We start from the raw sequence: 21,217 nt of genomic DNA on the forward strand, positions 1-21,217 counted from the left end.
TAACACAAATTCCTCTGAGCCCTGCCAGGAAAAGCGAGCATATATCACTAAGCATCTCCTTCCTTAAATCCATGCAAAACTTTGCTCTTCTTGGATGATGTTCCGTTCAAGAGGGGTATTATTTTTAAACATTGTTTATTGCAGTTGGAATGGGTTGTCATTGCATCTTCAGTGAACTCTTAGGAGTCCTTGAAAAAACCCTGCCTTTTTAAATGTCTTTTGTGCTGAAAACCTCCTGTCACGCTAACATGATGTCCTGCTATCATTCTGCAAACAGTTTTTCTTTCTGCTGCTGTTCTCCATCACAGCTTGCCATAGCTGTAGTGAAATTCTCTGCTAATCAAGTCTCACCCACAGGAAGGTTCACCCAGGATGAAAAAGAGGAAACGAATTGTTAGTTATTTATTTATTTATTTATTTATTTATTTATTTATTTATTTATTTATTTATTTATTTATTTATTTATTTATTTATCTAGCTATCTAGCTATCTAGCTATCTAGCTATCTAGCTATCTAGCTATTTTATTTATTTATTTATTCATTTATTCATTTGTTCATTTATTTATTAATTCATTTTGTTTATATCCCGCCCATCTGGTCTTGCGACCACTCTAGGCGGCTAATAGAGAAGGATTAGGGCTTTATGGGCGGGGCCTGAAATTTAATTGCTGACTTGCTAGTGCTCTGTGAGAATTCCCTCCATGTCACTTCAGAACAAATAAGCAAAACTTTTTTTTAAAGCTGTAGTTCAGAAATCACTATTACTGGAATGTCACTTGAATAGCATTTGTACAGTACAATAAAGTAAGAGATCCCTAAAAATAGAGGAAGATAAGCACGACCTATTGGGTGATTCTCCCTTATCAACTCCACTGAAATGAACAGAAGCAGTGCATCTTGGTGGGGAGAACCTTTGTCTAGTGAAGGGTTGAAATGCCACTGGTTCATTCCAAAAACATTGCTGTGCCCACCAAATGAATGTGATATGAGACCCCTCCACACTGACATGAGGGAAACTATCCCCATCTACTGTCATGACGGGGGGGGCATATCTCCAGGCAAAGAGTCTGCCCTTGACAGGATGCCCCTGCTCCCCTGGCATCACCTACCTCAGCTCATCACCGGCGGTGACAGTCTCCATTTGTTTTGGAAAGGTCTAGCCGCTTCAAGGCAAAGGCCTTTTAAAATTTGCAAAAGATACATGAAATATTCATGGACATTAAAAACTCAGGATATTACTTAAAGAAATGAGTGAGGAAAAAGAACCAGGGAGTTCAATGGTTGAGGGTAACCGTAAAAGTATTAGGACAAAAGAGTTCTCTCTGACTCTCCATATATTACATAAAGCAGAATCCTTTTCCAAAATAAATCCAGCTGGTCATATATTTCGTTGGGATTTTTACAAAAACAAGAGGGAAGGGTTTTGAAAAAAAATGTGTAATAAAGGAATCAAGTCTATTCTGCTTTTGCCTTGGCCTGCTGGGGCAGATCGAGGCAAAGATGCAGTCCAGAAACCAGCAAAACCAGGGAGCTGGACAGGGGACGGATTGGATTTGTCTTCAGTGTGGAAGAGACTGTCACTCTCGAATTGGCCTTCTCAGTCACACTAGACGCTGTTCCAAGTCCTCCGTACAGAGCACGTTACCATAGCCTCTCAAGACTGAAGGATGCCTAACCTATCTAATCTATTCTGCTTTTGCTCTGACCTCATCTACAGTACTTTGCCAATATGATGTAGTGAACAGTTAAACTAGGACTCAAGAGACCTGGGTTCAAAGTCTCATTGAGCCACAGAAATGCATGTGAGTAAGCAATGGTGAAACCACTCTTGAAATACCTCAGAAACATTGGAAACTCTGCTACAGTCTGTAAAATACTACATTAGAATTAATTTGACATCGCAGAACACACATGAAGGAACGTTATGTGTGTATATATGGAGAGGATTGTCCAAAAGTCAAGGCTTTCTGAAATGTGGTATTAAAAATAATTACATTAACAGACATGAATCCTCATTGTGCATCCTGTTCCTCATGCAATAAGTGGGACAGCAAGAGTGAATGCAGTAACTCCATCTTCCTCTGGTGTGTTCCTGTTGCATTTCATAGGTTGGGAAAATGAATCTTGCACCGTGTCCTACTCATGGAAGGCTCCTTATTTTCTTATTTTCTTTTAATTCCTGTCTTTCTCCCAAGGCTCCTTATAAAAAATAATTTAGAAAAGGAACAAGTTATAATATTAAAAACAATAAAGATAATAATAAAGATAATAAAGATGATGATGATGATGATAAATAAAAGTAAAAATAATAAAAAATAACTTTTAAAATTTAAAAACATTTTTAAAAGAAATAGCTATAGATCATCCGTAATTGAACTCTGTTTTCTCTGCAGCCCATTCAGTTGCCAAATGCTTACTCAATGAAACAGATCTTCTTCCAGTCAGCAAAATGACAGAAGTGAAGAGGCCAACCTAACTTTCCATGGAAGGAATTTTCACAGCCTGAGAGCAGTCACCGAAAATGCCCACTTTCGTGTCTTCAGTAAATGTGCCTGTGAGTTGGATGGGACATTTTAAAAAGAAGGGAGGCTCTTCTCTATGATCAGCTAAGGGTCTCTGTCCCACATCTCAACTCATAGGCAATGACACAATAGAGGCTTGATGAAGAGAATACATATAGAGAACATGCAGCAGAGAAGTATATGGACCATCTGGAAATAATGTGAACAACTTAAAATGCAGAATGCCCAAGATCCAGACTGAGACACTGTTCAGCTTTTCATACTGATTTCAAGGGGAGCTAAGCCCAGCCCAACATCTTTAAAGGGAGAAAGGAGTCAAATCCAATTTCTAGTACAGGAAGACTGATCCACTAGAGTGGTAGCAGGGGATCCACATGTGGAGGAGTACAGTAAGGCTCCTAAACTCTTATTTCCCCTGTTCCGCATGCTAGCATGAGCTGTGAGGAACTAAGAGGCATGGGAACCCCACCCATACACCCACCCTTTACATTCTGCACAGATTTTATCTATAATGTAGTGCAAGTCACTGACATGACTCAGGAAAGGAACGTTGAACAAGGATATCAAAGACATAAAGACTTCCTCTTTTCTGCAAAAGCCTCCTTATAGAATCGTAGAACTGCAGAGGTGGAAAAGAGTCCAAGAGTCATCACGTCCAATTTCAGATGAAGCAGGAAATCTACAGTACAAGGCCATGGGTGTCTTGAGAACCTTTTGTTTAAACACCTTCAGTGAAAGAATCCACTGCCTTCTGGGTAAGAACAGCTCCCTACTGTCAGGAAATGTCTCCCAATGTTTAATCAAATCTCTTTTCCCATAATTCGAACCTATTCACTGGAGTCTTGCCTTCTGGATATGTAGAAAATAAGACTTTCCACATGATAGTCCTTCATATATGTGAAGATACGTGATCATGTATTTTTCTCCTAAATCCAAATCATTTACATGCATGTTGAGCAATACCAGACCCAGGACAGGACCCTGTGGCAACCCACTTATCAGTGCTCTCCAGGACGATGAGGAATTGTTGATGAGCACTCTTTGATTATGACTTGTCTGCCAGGTACCAATCCACTGTCAGTAGCATTGTCTGGCTCACATTATACTGCCTTCAATACAAGAATATTTATATTGGTTGTTTTTTAAAAAATAAAAATATGCTACATCCACAGTATTCTTTTTAGCAAGCCTGTGATTCTATTAAAAAAAGTAATAAACTTAGTCTGACATGACTTGTTTTCCAGAAATCCATGCTAGTTTCCAGAAATCACTGCATCCTTTTCTAAATTCTCACAAACTGTTTTCTGATCTGTTCTAGAATGTCTTCATGTCAAATCAACTAGTCAATAGTTACCTATCCCCCCCTTTCCCCCCCCCTTCTTTCAGAAAATGGAAACCATATTTGCCTGTTTCCAGTCTTCAGGAACCTCACCTCCTCTACAAGAAATCACAAAAGGATTGGATACACTCAACAAACATAAGCAGCAACCAACCAACTAGAGCTTTTCTGCATAGTTTGAGGCCTTGTTTCTTCTGGACAAAAACAAACATTACAACCAAGTTCTGTGAGAAATTAGCAGCTCATTTAGATCCATTGGGACTTGGACTCCTTGTTGGGTTCAGTAGATCAGGTGGAGGTATCCAAAGCTCCATCTAGTCAAGTTATATTGGATTTCAGTTAGTGTGGTCTGAGGATGCAGACAAAGCATGCTGCAAAGCCATCGCTCCCTCCTTTGATTACTGCCCTTCACAGCTCTTAAAATTAGTCAAAGAGGTAACTACTGAATAGGCCATGCATGTCATCAATACACCTCTTCTGGAGAGATATTTGCCCCCAACCTTTGAAAAAAGGCCTTAATAAGGCCCATTCTGGAGAAACTAAACTTAGCATTGAATAATTTTAACAACTATAGGCTAATTGCTAACATTACATTTCTGGGCAAGTTGATTGAGAGAGTGGTGGCTGACCAGCTGCAGGTGTTCTTGAAGGACACAGATAGTCTAGATCCATTTCAGTAGATGTTTAGGCTGTGCCACAGAACTGAAACTGCCTTGGCCATTCTGCTTGATGACACAATCATAGAATAATTGAGACAGAAGGAACCTATAAGGCTATTAAGTCCAACCCCTTGCTCAATGCAGGAATTGAAATCAAAGCAGATGTGGCAGATGTTTGTCCAATTTTCTCTTGAATTATCTTCTTAGGGAGGCTGACAGGGAGAGTGTTAACCATACTGGCCCTCCTGGACCTTTCTGTGGCTTCTGATCCATTGAGCAGAGAATTTTCCTGAGCCAGCTCTTGAGCTTGGGACTTGGAGACACAATTTTCCAGTGGTTCCAGTCCTTCCCTGAGGGTTGTTACCAGATAGTACAGCTTAGGGAGGTGATGTCTGCCCCTTGGGATTTCCATTATGGAGTCCCTCAGGGACTGGTCTTCTCCTCAGTGCTTCTAAACATCTATATGAAGCCACTGGGAGAAGTTATCCAGAGATATGGAGACTGTTGCCATCAATATGTGGATGACACACCGTTCGCTCGCTCTCTCCTCTCCATCTATAGGTGATACAGTGTAGGTACTGGAGTGTTATCTGGGTGGGATAATGGACTGGATGGGGGCCAACAAACTGAAACTGAGTCCTCCCGGTAAGAGAGTTATTTACCTGACTTTGATACACATTGCACTATTGGGCAGTAGACAAGATAGATAGATAGATAGATAGATAGATAGATAGATAGATAGATAGATAGATAGATAGATAGATAGATAGATAGAGAGAGAGAGAGAGAGAGAGAGAGAGAGAGAGAGAGAGAGAGAGAGAGAGAGAGAGACAGACAGACAGACAGACAGACAGACAGACAGACAGACAGACAGACAGACAGACAGACAGACAGACAGATAGATAGATAGATAGATAGATAGATAGATAGATAGATAGATAGATAGATAGATAGATAGATAGATAGATAGATAGATAGATGCCCGATATTTTATCTGCACATTTCTGTACTACATTTGGATACAGTTCATCTCACCCTGGAGACTTGAAAGCATTCCCATGCCATCTTTTTTACCTATTTTGGACAGCAGCCACCACTTTGTCTCCCTTATGGTACTTGCATTAGGTTGAGCACTATTTTCTTCTTTTGAGGAGACAGAGACAAAATCCTTGTTCAGCAGCACCATTTTCTCTTTCACTTATTAGCATTATTCCATCCTTTCTGAGCAGACCTGCCACTCCTTCACTTTTTCTCTTACTCTAAACATAGGTGAAGTGTCGAGGAGCATTTTTGTAATTTCTAAGCCCTCTTACAAATTTGTGCTAATTCTGGGCTTCAGCCACCCTGACCCAAGTACACATTTGGTACTCATTTAAACTCTTCCCTGGTGATTTGCCTAACTTTCTGTTATCTTTGCCTGCCTCTTTTAAATCTTAGCTCATTTGAAAGCTCCTTATGCAGCTACCTTTGTTATTTAGATGCTTCTCACTTTCCTTTCTCATAGGACTTGTTTGAATTATGTCTTCAGTATCTCACCTGAGGAAACTCCCTTCCATTGTAAACTCTTTGAATATTTCTGACCCAAGATCTAATCTTTATTTAAGCTTCATGAAATTAACTTCTTAAAGTCCAGAATATGTGTTGTACTGTCTGTAGCTTTCCATTTCCTCTGACTGACATATCTCAGGAAGGTGTTGTCACTTCAGCCCAACCTCTTCAGCCCAAGGTCTCTGTTATTTTCACCTAATTGAACAGTTCTTCTCTTCTGATGAATAACAGATCTGGGACGGCTAATATCAGGGTAGCTGAAGTCTCCCAATAACTCCTATAGCTCTCCTCTTTGACTGTTTGCAGTAGTTTATGTATCTGGCTGAGAAGCCAGAGGTTGAGAGTTCAATTCCATACTGTACCTCCTGTGAGAAGAGCCAGCCTGTGTAGCTTTGGGACACCTGCACAGTCCCAAGATGCCCCCAGAAGAAGGAAATGATAAATCACTTCTGAAATATTCTTTACCTAGAAAACCCTGGAAAGGGTCACCATGAGCCAAAATTGGCTTGACAACACATGATTATTATTAATAACAATGATTTAGGAGGACATTATCCAAGTGTTCATCTTGGCTTAGAGGTTTGTAGTAGTCACTCATGTTGACCCCTCTCCTTTGCTTTGTACCTAAACGTTCTCTACCAGCCTGTCATGGAACTCTTCACAGGGGTCCATTGCTTCCTGCTTACAGACCTGAATGCTCATGTTAGCTGGAGAAAGGATGAAGAAGACATGGGCTCTGGTGAGCTTGGCAAACTTGCCCCTAAACATGTTTTACCTGAGTGGATGGTAACAAGCTCAAAGCAGTGACTGCTGTGCGAACATGGAGGTGGGGTGGGGGTATGAGACTGATCATTCTGCTATATATTGCTTCATGAGAGTCCTCTGTCCGATTGGTAAACATAGGTTGGAAGAGCACAGCCATACCAGCTGCCCCTATCCTATGTCAACATGGCTCAATGGGCCTCTGACCTTTATTGGATAGGATGTCTGATCATGACTCTAAGCCATAGGCTTTCCCTTTGATTGGAAGCCCTAGTGGCACAATAATTATCATTTCAGAGAGAAAATGATATGTGTACAATATGTACATATATTCCCCCTTCCAACATTTGCAGAACATGTGAAGTGGGGAGAGGACACTAGTACAGGTCTAGCCAGAACTTGGGGAAGTGACTTTTCTGGACTATCACTTCCAGAATCTTCAGCCAGCTGCTGAAGATGGGAATTCTGGGATTTGTAGTGACTTTCTTCATTCTGGGTAGAGCAGACATAGCCCCACTCTCTCATTTTCAGATTAATGTGGAGGATGGGTGGACTCTTTTGCAGTGGTAATATTCCAATCTGCCCCAGGGCAAATATGGGTGATAATTGTCCACACCCAGTGAAGACAATCTGGATGGGGGCGGTATCAAAGAACCAGCAGAAAGTGCAGAGAGCCGCCATGCCTCCAATACCTTGTTTTTTTCCAGCCCACTGTCTGGCTGTAAAAGCAGTATGAAATTCAAAGGAAAATACTAACAGCCTCCTGAATGCCGTTTAACTTCACTGAAGAAACACATTGAGCGAGGAGGTTTATTCAAGTCCCCAATGGGATTTAGGTTTTAGTTATAATCATTCACCTGTTTTTAATACTACAGAATGCTTGAATGTTGAAGAACAGAAGGCAAAAACCAACTGAACCATGAAAAAATATGTACAGGGACAAATATTGATTGAGGAGCCTAGATTCCTTTTCCATTTTATTTTCCCTTTTGTTATAGTTGTATATAATTTCATGGTATTGAACATTAACGTTCAGAATGGTGTAAATTTTGTTTGTGAAAGCTGTTTTTTTCCCCTCTGAGTGCTTTGAGAGGAAACAAAATAAGTTACCCCTTTATCTAAGGCAATGTTTTTCAGATTTCTGACAACTGAGGAACGCATATTTTAGTTATGGTCAAATTCCTCTCTCCTCCATCTCAATTCAGAATGAGCTCAGCTATGCCTGTTTTTCTTAATACATTACTTCCAGAGCTTTTCCAAAATGTGGGTCCTATTTCATTCCTGCTAAGATTTCAGAGAATACGCTGGGCCAAGCACCTTTCTGAACTCTTTCCCAGGCACCGTTCAGGTAGCTATGAATCCATCCCCTGCCTATTTCCCAAAACCAACTGCTGATGGGTGCAGTAATACAAAGGACTTCCAATACATTGTGCTAATACAGAGAGGTGTATTGTACCCAAGAAACCAGATTCCTGGAAAACTTTGGAGGGTGTTTTGGTTCAACTTGCAATCAATTTTGAAAATCTGAATAAATTATTGTGTTCCATCATGCCAATTCTGGATTATGGTGACCCTTTCCAGGGTTTCTAGATAGAGAGTACTTAGATGTGGTTTTCCATTCCCTTCTTCTGAAGGCATCCCAAGGAAGTGTGCAGCTTGCCCAAGGCCACACAGGCTGGCTCTCCTGGGATGCACAGCAGGCTGCGCACTGAAAATCTGAGCTACAGAAATATATTCCTCGGACCAACAATTTTGAATTACACTGTAATTATTTCCTGATTTAAAGATGTATTTCTCTTGAAAACAGCTCTCTGCCAAACACTACCCAGCTTCAGAGAAAGGTAGTGTATGAGCCACTCTCCTGGAGATGCCTTCTCCAAGTGCAGGCCAATAATACTACTGTATCGCTGCACTAAAGATTTTTTACACCAAGTGTGGCCAACCCGACATTGCTGGACTGCAACTCCCAGCATTCCTCATCATTGACTCTGCTGCTTTGGGAATATGGGAGATGAAGTCCAACCACATCTAGAAGGCTGCACTTTGGTCACCTCTGTTCTACATATTTACCTACTCTGAGCAGAATGCTATAGGATTGCGTTTTGATAGGGCCATTCAGTACTAAAGCAGTAACCCATGCGGAGGGGTGAGTAGCATCTTCTCTGAGTGGATAATTTGGACACACAAAAGACTTTATTAATTGATTTTGCAAGGTGCGTTAGCAGATTTATTTTGGCATTTGGTACAGGAATTACTTACCTAGGAACCCCTATTTTCTTTGTTACTAAACTTCAATGAGTTATAAATGATTATACATATGTGATGTGCATTACACGTTTCATGTTCTGCAAAACCTTCTTTTATCCTTTGATCTGGTTGGGATGAGGCAAACAGATATCAACAGCTTTGTGATTTTTGTTTTTAAATTGGCAGGTCAACATAAATATTTTAAGCGTGCATATCAGTAAAATATCAACAAGAAGCCCAAATCTCTGTGGATGTACTTTGAGGGACCTTTTCCTTGTTATATGTAGTCTTGCATACCACATAAACAGTGAAGATGGCCACTCTGTTTCATGACTGAAAGACGTACCAAAATCCACAAATAGCAGCCTTTTTCTTAAGACTGACCAGAAGGTTGCAAAACTGTATGCCCCACTTTTGAGCATTCCAAAACTTCTTATCAGAATAAACAATACAAAAGACAAGGAGTGGCTAGAACAGAAACAAAGAAATCTCAAAATTAGGTCATGAGCATTGTATCTCAGGCCCGGTCTTCGAGATGAAGAAAGGGGAGTGAATAAATCCATCTCTACTAGATACAAGGAGTGCTCAGAGCTCTCTTGCCCCTTTCCTAGCTGACACCTATTTCTGAAGACATGAAGGTCGACTCTTTCCCCACCTTCAGCAACATACCTGCACACCTACCACATGAGGGTTCCAGGATAGATTGATGGCAGCAGTAAAAAAAAAGGTGTGATATATTAGCAATCTAATCTATTCATTTGTTTCAGCTGCTTCCTGAGTGCCACTGCCACCACCTCATCTTGGGGAATGAAAGGCCTGGAGAAATGTTCTGAAGTGCTTTCTCACCCCAGTAGCTGCAAGAAACAGAGGTATTAATGTTGGCAGAAAAAAAAGCACCCTTGCTTTCAGTGGAGATAGGAAAAGGTGGTCCCTTCAGTACTGAATCCCTTCTTCAGGATTTGTGCTGTAGATTTGCCCTTCTCCTCGACTGGCAGGGAAAGAAGTGGGGCCACTTAATTGCAAGCCTGCAGCCACAACGGCCAGTCCCAGTAAAATGGCTAAAAGGTATTTCATTCTCAAGGAGCAACAGGGGAGCAGCCAGCTAAGTACAACTTAGCTAGCAGTGGTCACTGCGCTGCTACGCAAGATAGAAATACAGTCAGAAATCTCGAGTGTATTCTAGAACATGTTGAGCCTCTTTCTGAGAGAAAGCGTTTTGACAGACATTGTCCTCTATCTGGTTTTACTGCCAGCTCTCCCCTCAAGAAAGCTTGGAAATGGTGGATCTGGAGGGAAAGCAGGCAAAGAAAAAATTAAAAGAATCATAACCACCCTTCCCAAATTACAGTTCCTGAGACAGAGGGGCATAAAAATTAAATGGGCATATATGTCCACCCCATCATTTGAGGGGACGGAGGAGGCAGAGGTGAAGGTTGGCAGAATTGTCTCCCATGAACCCTAAAGGGTACAAAAGTATTCACTGAGGCAGAAAGGGGACAAAATAATGAACTGGAATGTAGGGGGCTAAGAAGGTGTACTTGGGACCCTGAGGGAGCACATGCAGCTCACAGGCCTTACTTTGCCCACCCTTGTGTAAAGGGATACAAAGAACTGTCGGCTCTCTCAGCAGCATTGCTGCTGAAGTCTCCTAGGGCTCGATCAGATGAGCATTTGTCCCACTGTTCAGTGCGTTGCCAGGATGAGCTGGTTCACTCTTTCTTCTGGTGACTAGATGATGTAACGGCTAGAGCAAACACCAGAGCAAGGGCTGCCACATTTTTGGTGTAGGTAGTTTCACTCTTAACCGTAAAACAGTAAGATGGCACAGAAAAGAACAGCCACAGGGCTCCCAAGAATGCAAGAAGAGTTTAAATGGTTTCAATAGACAGTCCCAGCCCATGTGAACACACAATTAATAGGCCCAAAGTTAATCTGCATTTTAGTATGTTAATTAATCAATTAATGTTGCACATTAAAACACAGCTCCATGTGCATGCTCAATTTGGGTGTCCTCCTGAATTACTGAAAGGCATGTGGCGTACCTTAAAATTTGCTGCAGTCACGTCCACATTATCTCACTGTAAATTCTACTGAAACCAATCAGCAGGTAGTATAGGCTTGTACTGAAATCTGCTTAGCGCTGCTAGAAGGCAAGGCCATTCATTTTTCATCTCCTGTTAGTGTTACTAGAACCCTGTAACACAGAAAAAACGAAACAGTCATTTAAAAATGTAAATAAGCAAGACCTTAATGCGCAACATTTAAAACTGTCCCCGCTGATGAAGCAGCTAAAGTTTTTCTCGCTTAATCGAGGAATTGAAGTGATTAAAGGGAGCAGTCCTGTCCTGCATCCAACAGTTTGGATTAAGATTTCCAGAGCCGTTAGAAAGGTTTGCGGAACTGTTTCTATATTTAAATGTTCATCAAACTATTCAAAAGGTACCCATCTGCATTTCATTTGAGTATGAGCAGTGGGCGCTCTGTGCACACTCTGTCATCTCTAATGGAAAAGTCAGGTCATTTGCTCAGGTATGATGCACTCCCTCCTGAAAAAAACATGATGATTTGTCTCTTTTTATTACGCATTATTCTGATATATTACTAAATAATTAAGTTATTTAGAATTCAGAAATCTGAGATGCTGCCATTGTAAACAGAGATGATAATAGGAAAGGATTTGGAATACTTCCACTTAGATTTTATGCGGTCCCTACAGATTTTACAGGAGACGTTAAAGTTCTAAAAGCACCAGAAAATCATTTTTGAAGCTCTGAAAGATTCATTTGACTAAAGGTGGAAACACTTGAGATTTTAAAAAAAGTAGGCTACAATAGTAGAGAAGAAGAAGGGACAAACGGGATGTTATGCCAAAATAATAAATTTTCATTGTTCTGTGGCTGACAAAAGTTTGTTTCACTGCACGAACGAGAAGAATACATCGGTCTTTTTATACATGGAAGCATGGATGTTCATGAATTATATACATACATCTTTTTTGTTCATGTCAGAAGAACCACTATACAATTAATGAATGTATCAGCTAATTTTCATTGAATGAGAGGTGACATCAAGACTGTTTGGGACAGCTAACATCAAATATTCCATAGTACATGTTGTGTTTGTTTTAAAAAATCTAACTTTCTTTGCTAAGAAAAGAATGTTGAGAAGATTTAACTTTTTTTTTCAGGCAAAGCTAATTGCTACAGACGTCATGGGGATGCCACTAAATAAGCATCATGAATCTAGTTGCTTGCTTCTCCTCCATTACTTCTCATGAAACATATCCCATTGACACAGAGCCGCCACCACAATGTAAGTTGCATTGTGCTTGTTCCACTTTATTTGCTACTGCTATAAAAGGCTGATTAGAGATGTGAAGGATACTTGCTGAATTTCTTGTTGATACAACACATCAAGGCACCTCTTCAAGACCTTTCAAACTCAATGCGGTTTCTCCTCTCCAATGCAAGAGCAAGACAAGTGTTTTTTTTTTAAATTAATTAGGGTTACCAAAATTTGTGCAAAATGTCTCTATACTAGTTTTGTACAGAGACATTTTGCAAAAATTGCTCCTTCTCTTTGGAAGCACACATACACACATAGCAAGCATAGAAGGACTGGTTGACTGTTTAGCAAGATGAACATAATCTATCCAGTGTTTCATATTCTCAAAAAGCCAATGAAAGAAAGCAGCAGCCATCATAGATGGGCCCATATTTGCAACGTTTCCCTCAGCATCCTGGGGGGAACACATAGCTCTGCTCTTATTAAGAACATTATACCTTATTAAGAATGCAAGAAGGCCCCTGCTGGATCAGACCAAAGGCCTGCCTAACCTTGCATTCTGCTCTCATGGTGGCCAACCAGGGGCCCCAATGGGAAGTCTACCAGCAGTACACAATAGCAACAGCACCTTCTAACACGTTAACCAAGTGGCTTTGGGAAGAACCCCTGCTTAATGACCAACACATGTACTGATGCAGAAAAGTTCAGTTCCTTTTACGTCCAATTAAATTGTGCATTACCAGGGTTTGGAAAGTCACTGCCAGATAGCACTGGGCTTGACGAGTCAGTGGTTTCCTCTGGTTATCAGAGGAAAGTATGCATTCACATACAGAAAAGTGTTGCTGTTTAGGTACAACAATCCCATCTTCTCCAACTCTCATCATTTCTGTTCCTATGGGCCAGCAGCAATAGGGAGAATTGCATTTAAGTTTTGTTTATGAGTGGTAAAGGTAAAGGTTCCCCTTGACAATTTTTGTCCAGTCGTGTTCGACTCTAGGGGGCAGTGCTCATCCCCGTTTCCAAGCCATAGAGCCAGCGTTTGTCCAAAGACAATCTTCCGTAGTCACATGGCCAGTGAGACTTAGATACGGAACGCTGTTACCTTCCCACCAAGGTGGTCCCTATTTATCTACTTGCATTTGCAGGCTTTCAAACCACTAGGTTGGTGGGAGCTGGGACAATCGACAAGCGCTCACTCAGTCACGTGGATTCAATCTTATAGCTGAAGAGCTACAGACCTTACAGCACAGAGGCTTCTGCGGTTTAACCCACAGCGCCACCATGTCCCTCGGTTTATGAGTGACTGGTACTTAAAACTTAGTGACAACCATCTACAGACTGCAAAGTATAGAAGGCCTCTTGCATTTATTTTTAGTGTTGTGTGTTTTTAAAAAAAACTTAATAACTGCTTTAAATTCATATGTGAGCAAACATTGGGTTCCTCAGTCCTCAGTGCAGTTAGCACCATAATAAAAGTATCAACCTCTATAAAACAATATTGACTTAAACTACATCAAGAACCAACCAGTCAGCAGCAGCTAGGGAAACTATTGAAAATCTTGGTCAAACAATTAACAAATGAAAACATACCCCCATTTGTTGAGTCAAGGTCATCTGGAGATTAAATTTAAAAAAGGCCAAAGTATTGTTTTCATTAGTGGCCTGGAAAAAAGAATGAACAACAATGAAGCAAACTTCAAGACAAAAAAAAACCCTCAGGTCAAAGCACCAGGCAACTGTGCTGAATGCCAGAGAGTCAGCATAGAAAGGTGACATGAGAAGCTGATGACAGGGAGTGTTTCAATATTAACACATGCAAAACAGTGCACAGTAGAGAGAATAAATATATTTAACTTCTCAGATCCTTTAAGCTGTCATCCTAAGAATTTTCAGAAGCTATATGGAACCCAGAGTGGATTTCTTATTTGTCAGTCCTAGAATCTAAAATTAAAACAGCCTGCTTCTGATCATGAAGGGCAGAGTTACGTTGTTCCTAGGATGCTGAGGGAAATGGAAGGCCTTCTGTATGTCAAGTTATGTCAAGTTTTCCCCTTCCTCTCTGTAATATCTAGCTTAAAATTCCTTGTATTCAGACATACTATTATGTATGTCTTCACACATCCCTGCTTCACACATCCCTGGCGCATGGAAACAGAAAGCATATTACTGTTTAGTAAGTAGAGATGGGGTATTTGTATTTGTATATGAATATCCCACCACAGGTGGAAATAACAAGGTTCCGGCCCCATAGGGACAGAAGGTCCACTCACGATTCTGCCACTGCTACAAGCTTGATGGAGCCTTCCTATTGCTCCATTGCTCACAATGGATTAGTCACTCTGCAATATATAATTATGGACAGTACAGCCTCAACTGATGACCAGTGGTTATTTCAGTCCAAGATTCTTGTAGAATTTGTTCTTCCCAAATTCCTACACAGAAGAGCATCTGTTTGAATAATGGACAATTCAATTTAGTTTACACACCTCTCCAAATGTTGCAACACAACTCTAGCTACTTAAATGCATCCAAATGTGTCTTTAAATATATATTTGGCAGTGAAACACATATTTTAAAATATTAATTGAGCAGAGTTTTTTTTTTAACTGCAGCATAACGTGGAAGTAGAATGGAACATGATTATAGATAGCAACATCCCAAAGTGATATACAGCAGAAGAACAGAAAAAAATTATCTCCTGGTTGCTTAGAGAGATTCATGTGTGCCATTTTTAAGTTCACTTCCAAATTTGTTTCTCTATCCTCAGTGGTCTACACAATTTCCCTGGCACCTGGTTCCTCCAGAGCTCAGAAATTTTCCTTTTCTGGACTTCAACTCCCATAAACATATTTTTTTTTGGGGGGGGGGGTTCTATAAGGTGTAGTAACTTCACCCAAGAGTCCACATTCTGTTGCCCACAGTTTCAATATAGTTTCAATCACACAGATTATATAATTGTTCATAGTTGGAGTCTGGCTGAATAATGAGGGACTCATGTCTGGCATTCAGGCACTTTGGTAGTGAAAACCCAAGAAGCCTGCAACATGTTCAAATGGTAGCACAGAAACTGGGTGGATTGGCAACAAACTGGAAATGAGGCTCAGTGTAAAGTAAATGTGAAGCAACAGACAATAGAGTGAAAAGTCCTGGCTTCACATGCAGTATACACGACGGGGGGCTGACCTAATGGTAATGAAACAAGAATGTCCACCAGTATGTGCTGCAACGTACAGTAGTGCTTCGCTTAACGATTGCCTCTTTAAACAACAAAACCGTTTTACGATGAAGTTTTTGTGATCTCAAAATGATGTTCCTATGGGGGGAAATTCGCTTAACGATGATCGGTTCCCTGCTTCGGGAACCGATTTTTCGCTAAACAACGATTTAGAAACAGCTGATTGGTGGTTCTAAAATGGCTGCCTGCTGTGCAAAATAGCTCCCCGCTGTGTTTTCAGGATGGATTCACTGCTTTACAGGCAGCGAAAATGGCTGCCCCTATGGAGAATCTTAGCTGGACGATGAGTTTTCAGCCCATTGGAATGCATTGAACCAGTTTCAATGCATTTCAATGGGCTTTTTCATTTCGAAGGCAATGTTTTTGTAAGACAGCGATTTTTGTGGAACAAATTAACATTGTCTTGCGAGGCATCACTGTATTCCACAGTGGCAAAATTATGAATGAACCTAGGATAGAACTTCCATAAGCATAACATCTTGATGGTTCAGCCACTGTTAGAACACCATATATAGATCTTCCACATCTCAGAAAGACACCATGGAGATAGAAAAATTGCAAGAGCAACAAATTATCAAAGGGATCAAGTGCCTTCCCTACAAGGAAAATTTACATTGATGCATTTGGTTTTTTTAAAAAAATGCATATACTACTAATTTTTTAAAAAAATAATACTAATAAAGGCAAAATTAAGTGCAGAAATGACAGAATTTTATAAAATTATCTGTGGGTTTGAGAAAGTGGTTGAACAAATTATTGTCTTTTACATAACACAAGAACCTAAGGTCATCCAATTAAACTAATTGGGGGGAAAAGAGAAACATATCTTCACACAGCACAAGGTAGATTTATGGAATTCGCTGCTGCATGATGTAGTTGTGACCATTGTCTCAGATGGCTTTAAAGGAAGATTAGATAATTTTGTAAAATAAAGGGCTATCAATGGCTATTAATCATCCTGGCTATATGCATCTGTCAGGTTCAGTGTCAGTAGGATTCAAAATACCTGTTACTGACATTAGCGCAAAGGTGCGGTGGAGCAAAACCTCTGGATGAAAATCTCAGTAGAGACTTGTTTTAGTAAAAAATCCTGCCAGCTCCCCTTTCCCCAGTAGGTTTCCAGTCAAGTTTATTCTCACATTTCTGCCATTTTCTGCCCCATGTGTTTGGAATCCTTCATGATCTTAGATGCTTCCCATGGAATTGGTACCCTTTGGGGCTGGTGTTCTAAAGAGCATGGCACTCTAAAGAGCATGGAGGATTCTCAGAGTGTTTGTCTTCAAAATCAAAAGTGCCCTCCAGACTTTTCTCCTCAAAGCAGAAAGACCAGAAGAGGGCCTGGAGGAGATGGGGACATCTAGGTTAAGAATGTGTGTCAATGTTTTTGTGTTTCTCAAAACATTTCCGTACTATCCCTTATTTCATTTCATGTAAGGCCTTCAGTTTCCTTCCCTCACTAAATCTGTGAATTTTCATGTATTTTTCCTGAAACACATTTATCCATAGAGTCAGGAGACTTCTCTCCATTGACTAAAGTCCATTTGTTTGCCTCCCCCACCCCCAACTATGCACATTTTTGAATGTTCCCATTGTTTTACATGAACTTTATTTCTCCAAAATGCCCTGTAAGACATGCAAATATATTAATTCTCAAGGCCATGAGAATTAATGGCCTTGAGAATTAAAACAATTAATACTTCTTGCAAGGAGTGCCAGGAGATGCGAGAACACAAAACTGTCAAATCCAGAACAATGCTTTTACAGCCCAGGTTCAAGGCAAGTTAAGTGTGCTGTAGCCAACTCACTCCCAACACATTTTTTAAAGGTACAAGGGGAAAAAACTTTTGAAAAGGGCAATTGATAGTTCCAATTTTTCCCTTTTTCTTTTTTTTTGGGGGGGGGGGGCAGAATTTAAGACCACAAAATATATTATCTTCAGGTACATGAAGCTTATACCAGGTAGGGAACGGTCTTGTGTTTTTGTTTATATATACTGTATATATAAAAACACTATATATATCTTGCGTTTTTGTTTATTTATATATTATATATATACCCTAAGTCGTATAATGAAGTTATCTATCACACTGCCTCAGTGGGAAGCTTCAGGTAAACCTTACAAATAAGGATGGCTGACATTTATATGGCTTTACCTACAGTGGTAAGTCTTTTCCAAGGTGGGGGAATTACATCCCAATAATTCATTTTGCCACCCTCTCCTCCACTTGATTATTCATGCATCCCTTATCATTTGAGAAAGGAAGGGGAAATCACAATCATTTGTGCAAATTGATCTATTGTGATGCTCTATCCACCCAAGCCAAACCAAAAATTTGAGAAAACACCACATTTTCCTAAATGTGAGGATGGATTTTTCCTTTCACTTTTGCACTTCAAGTGAATTCAAATGCCACATGGGAACATAATCTTGCTCTTGACTTATTCCAGTTTCCTTTCCTGTATATTCAACCAAACACACAAACAACAGAATTTCCAGGCAAAATCATAAATGGGCAAGCAACCACTAGCACTCATAGGAGTGTAAGAGATGTGTAAACAAAACAAAACTGAAGGAGATGAAGAAGAGACTAAGACAGGAAACAGAATTGAAATGAGAGCCACAAAACCCCTTATTGTTTAGCTGTCTTGTGCTGCCATCTCCTCTTTTGAACTAATGGTGTGCTCGACAAATACTAAAACTGATGAAAACTCAAACAAGAACTTTTATTCATTCAAACATGGAGTTTCTGTGAAGTAATGCTGCCAAATTTTCTTTGGTATGAAACTAAATGACAACATTTTAGAAAATAGCTATATTCAGAAGAGGAAGAAAGCCAAACAGTTTCCTCACTGCTTCCACAACACAAATGAATGCTGATCAAGCATGGGTGAATTTGTTCCTGTTTTCCTTGTTTCAAAGCATTTACTCTTAAATTCTTTTTATCAGATATGTGAAGAATGTGCAGATTTTGCTAAATTCTCATCATAAATTAATCAAATAATCCTCAGCTACCTCCAGTAGGCAAATTCAATTGATACAGCTATTCCTAGTTGGAGAATGTGATTCTGTGCCTGCTTTTTGTTACACAGATGCTGATGAGCCTCTCAAAAATAAACCCTAGAAACAATCCTAAATCAGCATCAGAAAGAAGGCCAAATCCACAAATTCAAAGCCAGACTTACGAGAACTAAATATTCAAAGCCTTTTAGAGGGATTCCATTTCATTTTCTCTGTGATTCCCTTTTTTTAAAAAAATCTTACATGCTTTCATTCAAACCTGTGAAGAAATGTTCAAGTCTGAGGAAAATTTTATCAAAAAATCATAGAATCAGAAAATATCTGAGTTGGAAGGGACCTATTAGGCCATTGAGTCCCACCCCCTGCTCAATGCAGGAATCTCAGTCAAAGCAGATCTGGCAGATGGATTGGCTTCCCATTTGAGAGATGTTTGAAGTAACAATGGAGATGGTCCAAACACACACATACATATCACCAGTCTATGGTCTCCCCAACTGGGGAGACAAGTGCCACTCAAGAAGAGGCACTTGCTTCCAAGTGCTGGTTCTCCTCAGCACTTTTCACCTTCCCATTGGAAAGACCAGTAGTGTGGAGCAGAATCTCTCCACATTGGACTCACTCCCCATGTTAGAGTTGGGGCTTTGAGAAAGAAGGACCATGGAGAATGACCCAGGACCTTCCAAGGGCCATACGGGTTCCTTCAGCAAACCAGAAACTCCCCTCTTTCTGGTCTAGATTCCAGATTTAAATTTCTGTTGGATGGAGCAATAAAACTGCATGTTCTTTTATTGTCGATCTCTTGCACTTGCCTCTCTTAGCAACTTGCCTTACCCTAATGCTCTGTTTCGAAAGCTCATTTTAAGATGGACAGTATTGCCAGCAAGGAAAGTTATGTAACTTGTATTTTCTTCTCGTTAATACGGCACAGAAACACATTGCATTACAATAGCCGCCTAGAGTGGTCCGGCGGGCCAGATAGGCGGGGTATAAATCAAATAAATAAATAAAAGAAAATAAATAAATAGCACATTTTTTAAAAAAAAACCATTTGTTTTACAATATGGCCATCTATATATTTTATAGGTCACCATCCTGCTCTCTTTTTGCTTTGTTATACTGCCTATAGGGAATCACTTTTCTTTCTTGTTGTTTTCCTAGTTTCTAGAGGATGAACCATCATATGACACCTTAGCACAGCTGAGTTGGTGATTGCCATCCACGGTGAATTTCCCTATTGTTCAGTGACCCCCAGTGCTCCCCTTTGCCAGCACAGTAGGTGGGGAGTAGTCAACAGAGTTATAAAAGAATGTGTCAAAATAACCCTTAGTTCAAAGGACTTTGCTGAAAGGGAACATCTGAGCTTCTTAGCGAGTCCTCCTGCATTCCCAATAACATGTCACAATTCCCTCCATATGACTCTTCTTTTACACCCCCTTCTTGCAAATGACAGATGAGGCATCCTACGTTTTTCTGATCTGTTTAAATTAAGAGTGCAGTGAGGCAAGCCAGGGGTGTGTGAGAATTCCATTCAATTTGATATAAGGAAAAAAAATATCAAATTTTTGAGAAGGGGGACTTGATATTTTAACTCTTACAATGTGGGAAGGAGGCCCAGGGCTATGAATGCTTCACTCCTGTGGGTCAGGAGTTGAATCTTTTCATTTTCAGTCATGTTCTGAAATGGCATTCTGTCTGTCTCTCTGTTTTTCTGAAAGGGTCCTCATCTTGTAGTGGCTGTATGGCACATGGGTACAAGCTGATTTTCTTCACACTGGAAACCATGGTGCAATTGAATTTGATTGTCACAGATTGGGAGAGAAATGCATTCTAAGTTGGTTTTGAAAAATTTGTCAGATTTTGCAAATTTATTCACATGTTGGTGAGAAAGAATGAGAAATCCAACATTTTTCCGTAGCTAGACAAGGCAAAGCTGACACACTTATCTACCCTGAGTGGCATCTCAACAATTTGTAAAACTGTAAGAAGATTTGAACCTTGGTCCTTTGAAACTGGTTACTGGAACAGATGGAACAATCATTTCATTTGTATGATGAGTAAGTGGTTGTGTAGCTAAGGGGCTGCTCTGCACCCTAAGCACAAAAAGGTGATAGACAGGTGGTAGAGCACAAGATTTGATCACTTCAGGCTGCACCTGAGAGCTCTATTTTTTTATATTGTTCTCCTAACTTTAAAAAAAAATCTCTTAAATACTCAGTTAACACACTAGTGAGAGGGTTTTAATACACAAGCACACACATCAACAACAAAACAAATAAACAAAGTATTGTGGTTGCCTCAAGTCCCACAGGTTCTTTTTAGTATGTATTTTTGTAGATTTTTGTAGAGTACAAGAAGTGAGTCATAATGTTAATTTTAATGGGCCAACAACTTTTGTTTTTCTTTGCTCTTTTCTCTACATGTTGGAACAGGTTAACTCTCACAGAGACACCAAAGTCTTGCCATACAGTCTACAGCAAGTTGCTAAAAAATTACCAGTTATCTTCCATTGTCACATGACTCCATCACCCAGAATGGAGCCATTCTGGAGCAGTTCCTACTTAGAAAAGGTAATATGAACAACTGGGAGAGTGGCTTAAGAA

At 40.1% G+C, this 21,217-nt stretch overlaps 1 long non-coding RNA gene across 1 annotated transcript in view; it reads right to left on the minus strand.

Annotated features, from left to right (window-relative positions):
- Nucleotides 1–762: 762 nt before the first annotated feature.
- LOC144588599 (uncharacterized) overlaps nt 763–21,217 on the minus strand; it is a 36,731-nt gene continuing 16,276 nt past the window's right edge. The window contains exons 2-3 of the long non-coding RNA XR_013544218.1: nt 11,121–11,272; nt 763–2,200 (exon numbers count right to left, since the gene is read on the minus strand). This is a non-coding gene — a long non-coding RNA (uncharacterized LOC144588599). The remainder of the gene's footprint in view (nt 2,201–11,120; nt 11,273–21,217) is intronic.

This window comes from Pogona vitticeps, chromosome 4, assembly GCF_051106095.1.
Source record: "Pogona vitticeps strain Pit_001003342236 chromosome 4, PviZW2.1, whole genome shotgun sequence".
Taxonomy (NCBI): Eukaryota; Metazoa; Chordata; class Lepidosauria; order Squamata; family Agamidae; genus Pogona; species Pogona vitticeps.